We start from the raw sequence: 7,511 nt of genomic DNA, 5'->3' as shown, positions 1-7,511 counted from the left end.
CACCCCATTCCCTCGGGGCAGGCCTCAGGTTGGACAGCTCAGGAGGAGCAGGAGGAGGACGTTGAGTAGCTGGTTGGTTTAGTTTATCGGTATTGTTTTGATTTCGATATGGTTGTATTGGGTATTTCATTTTGAGTTAGTCTAGACTTCGATTTTCGATTGGGTTGTATAACTATTGTTGTTGGCCATATTTCCGCTGTTATCTCTGATTATAATTGATTAGGTTAATTGCATGCTTAGTTTTTGATTAGTAGGTGATTCTGGAACGGGTCACTACAGAGTAACTCTCTCCTTCTTGTTTCAAGAAACTACTGAAGATGAAATATCAAGTGCTTGCTGATATTGTTGCAAAAGCACTGTTGGTCCAAGCTGGTACGTTTGAAAAATTGACCAAGGAGAAGGTTCAAGTGATGTTGGCCATAACTTCTGGATTTAAGGTGGATTGGAGTGGATTCTTGTTTAGAATCCTGAAGGATATGGTTCTAAGGAAGAGTTCTGGTTTTGCTTTTCAGATCAGCAAAATGCTTAAGGATGCTGGTTTTCCTTTCACTACTGAACATGACGCTTCTTACGTGACAATGGCCGATGCTGAAAATGTACTTGCTCTTAGACCCAAGCCTCATGTGGCTGAGTTCATTGCCTTGAAAAAAGAGGTAAGAGATGCTCAATCCAAGGTTCAAGGACCTCAGAAGAAGATCAAGCAAAAGAGAGTGGTTACCTCTACTGATTCTGATAAAACAGTTTCTGAGGAGTCCGCTGCTCCTACCCAAGCATATGTTCCTGCCACACCTAGCAAGAAGAAGGCTCGCACGGTGCTTCGCATCAAGAAAACCACAGCCATTGCTGATTTAGACACTGTCCCATTGAGACAAGTGTTTCTAGAAGCCACATCTTCTTTGCAAGTATCTGATCCTGTCACTAAGCCAACAGCTACTTCTGCTACTACAATTTCTACTGCTCCAACCTTCAGACCCTCGTCTGGAGTTGTTATCCTTGAATCTTCTGCAGGGTCTTCTAATTTTCGACCCGTGTTGCCTGCCTCATCTTCAGATAAAGGAAAAGGGAAACTAGTTGCAGAACCACAATTTCACAGCGCCAAGTCATCTATTTTAACCAGGATTGACCTTTATTTGAAAGAGATTTAAAGATCTGCCAATGAAGAAATGACTTTCTTTGATGATTGGCATAAGGTTTGAGTTTTCCATCATCTCACATTCTTCAGAACACCAGGTGCATTTCAGAAAATGGTAAAGAATGAAGAAAAGGTGTTTGAACTTGCTAAAACTGAAAATGTGATTGAAGCTATGAGACGTCGATGTTTCATTCTTGAGCAGCTGAAACGAAAAAAGCTGGAATCAGTTTTAAAGACTCTTCAGTCTAATTTTGATCCTTTGATTCCCAGTGCTGCTCAGGATAAGCATGTGATCCATTTTTTGGCCGAGAGACTGTGATCAATGAATAAGCAACTTTTTGCTCACGAACAAGCGTTTGGAGAACCTGTTCAATATTCAGTAGGCTTTGTTCCCGACTTTGCTCAGACTAAGACAGTTGAGGAAAGGACTACAGCCCCACTAGAAGCTAAAGTCTCTAGTACTCTTGCATCTCCGAAGTTGCCTACTCAGTCTTCATCTCTTATATGTTCGGGAAATGGCTTCAGTGGATGAAGTCATTCAATCTATTGTTGTTAATGTCTTTGCTGCACTGGAAGCAGCTCAGGTTGTTGACATGGTTCAATCAGAATCTCATCCAGCAGAACAACAATTAGAAGACTTCGATGCTGCACCATCTCAATCACTGCCAAATTTGGAGATTTTCTCTGCTGAACATCAAGCAGAAATGGTAGCCATCTTGAGTGATCAAATTCTAGAAGTCGAACAACTGTAGGCCATGGAAGCCGAGCAACCAGAAGACAGAGCACTTCCTGAAACCTCTGCTGCTGCTGAAGGATCCTCTACTGGACAGACTACTGCTGTTTCTACTGCCCCATCAGATCTAGTTCCTTCTACTGCCTTAGCTTTCCTTCCTGCTGATTCACCAACTCGCATTGCTCATGTTGTGCATCTAGCTGAAATTTCACAACGTATGCTCGCAAGAATCCCATCCTCAGATGAAGAGCGATTCAATCTTGAATTTGAGATTGATATATACTGAAACAAAATATTGACAGACTTTCAGAGATAGTCAAACAGATATCCTTTGAACATGCTGGTGAAGTCGACGCCACCAAATTCTTCTGAGAACGCATAACAAAAAATGTCATTAAAACTGCAGAATCGTTGGCTAAGCTTGAAGTTGAATCCGAACTTTTCAGGAAGAATGTCTTTAGTCACGCCAACATCGTTCTTGGTCAATCTGATGTTCTACGAACTGTTGCTGATCATGATTCATCTCTACGCTTAATTTCAATAAAGTGGATGCTACTGAATGATTCTGTTTCAAATCAAGTCCCATTCTTGGAGATGATGAATGATAGCATTATCAGTCTTTGTGGACGAATGGATGAACTGCTAACTCGCCTTAATGCCAAAAAAGGGAGCAGTGTGTAGAACAGAAGAAGTAAGGATAGAGGAAGGTAGATCGGGAGGACATTATCAAGCAGAATCATCCTTCAGAAGCAAGGATCCTCTGGATGACGATGATGAACTATTCAAAGATATTGGGACTGATAATTAATCTTTCTTATAAAATTCTGATATATTGTTTATTTACCTTTCAATTATTTGATTGCAATTGCTATCTATTTCTGATTTAACTGTTATCTTCTTCCTACTAATGTAGAACCCGTAAATCAGTCTACGTTTAAACCATGCATAATTCTAGATTTTTAAATTTAATTGACTCCATTGCATGATTATTTTAAATGCACTTCTTTGAAGTTAATTATTTTATTATTTCATCTCAGTAGTTGATTTTTAGCATTTCAGTTATTTCAGTGAGGCCGGACTGGAGTTGGAGTTTTGAGATAGGATTTAAGATTCGAGAATTATTTCCGGGAGTTAATTTAACTAGCAAGTAAGTTCATTTAAGTTAATAAGGGAGGTGTGAGGATTTAATTTAAGTTGCTTGAGGTGATTAAGAAATAAGCCCATTTAAGTTGCATAATTAAAAGGTTAGCTCACTAAATTAATTAAAAGATTAGTAAGGCCTTTAAGGATTATTAGTTGACTAGATAAACAACACTCCCCATCCATTTTTTAGAAGTGAAATTTCGGCCACCCCTTAGTACCTAGACAATTATTTTTGCCAACCCACATTTGGCCATTCCATGTAAATTTTTAGCATGCTAATCTTTTCAATTATTAACCAAACCTTAATTATTTAGTTATTAAGCATGATCCTAGCCTTGGATACCATACAATACATCGGTCAAGGCATTCCCAAGGAGATTTGACAAGCATGTGCAAATTTTAAGGAGTGTGGGACTTAGTCTTGAGTTGAGATCCTATATTTGTGGATCTTGCCTCTCACCTTTCCAACCATTTTTCTCCCCACCTCCATAACCACTCCATCACACCCCTCCCCACTGAAATTCAGAGAGTTTGAGAGGGGAAATTTCGTGACCCTCATAGCTAGAGCAAGGGAGAAAAATCCAGCAAGGTAGCAAGAAAAGAAATCGCTCCATCTCCTCCGCGCCGGATCGTCTCATCTTTTCGTTTTCTTTCGAAACGAATCCAAGGCATGTATATACTTTTTCTAAACCTCAATCAAGTCATATTATCAAGTATTTTTCAGTACATGATCAGATTTCATCATGCAAAAACCGAACACATATCAAATTTGTCAAAAGAAAATGCATGCAGATTTTTCGGTTTTTCTTGGGCAGCTTCATGGTTTGCTTTGTGTTGTGGATTTCAGGTTATGATTCGACTCCAGGCTCTCAAGGCTGTTCCTAGACATGTAATAGGATGTATTAGGACCATGTTGGTCCATTCATTTAGCCCCCACCCTTGCTGGAAACCGAAATGACAGCAAGTTCCCCATAGGTGCAGGAAATGGTGTTCGAAAAATTTCAGTTTCTTGTCTTGAGGGTTGGATCTGATCTTGGCTGCTCTAAGGGCTCTTAGCCATGGTTGGATCACTCCCCTAGCATGTCTAAGACATGACTAAGTCTCCATTTTGGTGGCTTGGTCCATGACTCCTCGGTTTTTAATTAAAACATCACAACAGCCCCTCCCCTCTCGGCCCTTCAGTTTTTGGACAGCATATGTATTTCGAGTTTGGTGGTTTGGTATGGATCTTGGTTGGCCTATGGCCCTTAGCCACGGTTCAACCATGCCCCTATATGTCTAGATTGTGCCATGGTCAATCAAATGGCCAATGGAACGATCCGTGACAGCAAAACAAGAACAATGTCCGACGCGCAGAATTTGTGCTCTCGGGTGAATCTTTTCTGATGTTTGCTGGATTGGTGCGAATTGTGGCTGGTCTTGTGCCCTTAGCCATGGTTCAAATCATTCCTTGGGATGTTGGTAAGGGTCTCTGGTCAGTGGTGTAAGCCCCAATGGCCGGCGGACTCGAAAACGACACAAGGAAAACAAGTGCGCAGCTGCTGTATTTTTGGACAGCAAGTTGCTGTGTCGGTTCAGAGGCTCGTTCGAGTTCTTGGTCGGCTTTTAGCCTATGGCCTTGGACTGAACAGTGCCCCTTTAAGTTAGGAAGGTCATGTTTTTGGCCGTTTGTCATTCGAATCATTTTTGAAGTCGTACGAGAATTTACGGTGCGATGTGCCAAGTTGCGCAGCTGCTGGAAAATTTTACAGCAAGTTGCTGTGTCGGTTCAGAGGCTTGTTCGAGTTCTCGGTCGGCTTTTAGCCTATGGCCTTGGACTGGACAGTGCTCCTTTAAGTTAGGAAGGTCATGTTTTTGGCCGTTTGTCATTCGGATCATTTTTGAAGTCGTACGAGAATTTACGGTGCGATGTGCCAAATTGACTCTCGAAAGAGCGTTTCTTGTTTTGGCCTCCATTCCACCTAGATTTCGACCATCATAATTTTGGGAGCATTATTTCATTACTTTCAGCGTATTTTAATCATGACTATATGTCGGTTCAGTGTTGGTTCGGGTTGGTTCGGAGTCACGATTAAATACGAAGTCATTAGACGTCATAACCGCATCTTTTGAACGTAAATTGCATAGTTGGTCAAGTTTAAGCTATTGCATATTTTCATGGCACCTTTAGGTTGCAGCGAGCCTGGGGGACGATCCAACCCACTCCAGTTGGTAAAATTACAGGATATTTTCATTATCGCCAGTTAATTATTTTACGTGCATGAAAACAGAAAATGATTATTTTTGAGATTTATGCGATATGGCTTGTGGTTCATTCACTATGTGGGAGCATTATTTATACGGTCGCCAGTGACCGCTCAGTTCAGGTTGGTACCATCAGGTCGCCAGTGACCTATCAGTTCAGGATGGTACCATCGGGTCTTCAGTGACCGCCAGCTCAGTTTCAGGCTCTCCGGTAGTCAGTTACCGATCAGTTCAGCTTAGTGCAGTGGCCACAGGCGTAAAACATAATCTCAACAGAAAATTTTACCAGTTATTTCAGTACAGGGCTCCAAGGAGCAAACGTTTTTACTATGATTATCAGTTCAGTTATGCACGTATTATAATTGCTCAGTACAGATTATTTTCAGCATCAGTACAGATTATTTTCAGCATGAGTACAGATTATTTTCAGCATCAGTACAGATTACTTTCAGCACGTCTCATGACATGATATTTTATCCCATGCATATTTTACTTCAGATTTTACTCGTTACCTGCGATATATGCATGCTGAGTCTTTAGGCTCACTAGACTTGATTGTTGTAGGTATTGATGAGGCCAGGGCCGAGGACGGGGACCAGTGAGCCAGCTTGGGTCGGCAGTAGTGGCACCCGAGGACCTCAGTGCAGCAGTTGTTATTTTTCCGCTAATAATTTTTATCAGTCGTTGGACAAATTTTAAGTAGTTATTTTTGGCAACTTTATTTTTATTCCGCTGCAATAATTTGAAACATTGAACTTGATTCACCTGTGATTTTATGAATGAGACCGTTTAAGTTCTTTTAAAAAGAAAATTTTAAATTTTCCGCAAATTTTCAAAGTAAGGATTTTTGGGACTTTACAACTAACTTCTAGGTTTTGGCATCACCGCAAAGGGGGAAATTGATATACTTAATTTAATTGTGGTGATGATAGTCAAAACGAGTAGGTCTCGTTAGTAAAGCCAGAAAATAGTATAAAATCAGAAGTTCTCGTGTAACCTTAATAAAGCAGTACTCTTCGAGTGCTTATCAGTTTAGAAAAAACAGAAGCAGAACTTGGCCCTTTTGCTAAATCAAAACATATCATTCATATATTAAATGTTACCGTTACTTTACCAAGTACGAGTATTTAATGCTTCATTAATGCTGAACAAAGTCATTTAATACGTTTTATCAAATGTGGGATGAAACAAGACTGATTCTTTTGAAGCTTTTTGCAGGAACTTTTTTAGGCAATAAAGCCGATTCTATCAAAAGTAGACATTAGATTCAAAACTTCTATAAATACACAAGATCAACGACTTTTATAGGTACCAAAAAACTACGAGCACATTCTCCAACATATGAACGTTGATTTGAGCACTCAGAACTTCTTATCATCTTCAAGCTCAATAATACAGAAAAGTGGCTCACGCTTCATATTAGTTATATGATCTTTTGAGATCATATTGTGCTGATTGTTTCTTACTCTCTCTACAAACATATTTTCGTTACTATATCTTTGAGAAGAGTTTGTAATCTTGAAAAGAGTCTCTTCTAGAACTTTGCTGTATTCGTTTTTTTGTGTTGAGTTACTAAGAGTTTCAGTGGGCAAAGGATAAGTCCTACTAAAGTGGGTGTGTACAAGTGTTGTACTGTAAAAACCAAAGTCTTTTAGTGATTCCTTCTGGAAACAGAAGAAGGGGAGACGTAGAAGATTTATCTTCGAACTTCCATAAACAACCATTGTCTACTGCCTACAGTTTCATTGTGTTTTATCGTACTCCATCGGATCGTTTCCGCACTTTTTATTGTGATCTGCTGGACTTACTCTTGAACAAGATTAGCTATAATCTCTAACAAGATTCTAGCGCCCTTTGAAAAAATGACCGTCAAAGGAAAGAGTTTATTCACCCCCTCTAAACTCTATATCGATCCCCAACAAATTCACATAAATGTGGATAATCAATTTGAATAATAATTATAAGGTGACGTAAGAAAACATGATCTGAGGGAGTTATTCATACATCGGTTTAAGCATCCTTGACTTGCCACTGGTATCCCTGAGGAATGTTACTTTGATTAGGATTTAGGTATTTAAAGGGCCTTAGCACTACCTATCTTTCTTGGGAGCACTATTGAAAAATGTTGATTATGTTACTAAATAATTATTATATAAAGTATTAAAGTAAAGCAAAATTTTTTTCCGGTGAACCGTATAATTTTAAATAATTGAGGAATAGCCACAATATCCTTAATTATGAAAAAATTGTGCATTAAGT

At 39.5% G+C, this 7,511-nt stretch overlaps 1 long non-coding RNA gene across 1 annotated transcript; it reads left to right on the top strand.

The window, feature by feature from the left end:
- The first annotated feature begins 3,217 nt into the window (after nucleotides 1-3,217).
- Nucleotides 3,218-6,016, top strand: LOC140816864 (uncharacterized). Its single transcript, XR_012114670.1, has 2 exons — nucleotides 3,218-3,676; nucleotides 5,817-6,016. It is a non-coding gene; the product is annotated as an uncharacterized lncRNA (long non-coding RNA).
- The last annotated feature ends 1,495 nt before the right edge of the window (nucleotides 6,017-7,511 follow it).

The sequence above is a fragment of the Primulina eburnea genome, chromosome 16 (genome assembly GCF_022965805.1).
Source record: "Primulina eburnea isolate SZY01 chromosome 16, ASM2296580v1, whole genome shotgun sequence".
NCBI classification, from domain to species: domain Eukaryota; kingdom Viridiplantae; phylum Streptophyta; class Magnoliopsida; order Lamiales; family Gesneriaceae; genus Primulina; species Primulina eburnea.
Note: the sequence above shows the minus strand (reverse complement) of the source record. Positions and strands in the feature narration are given on the sequence as shown.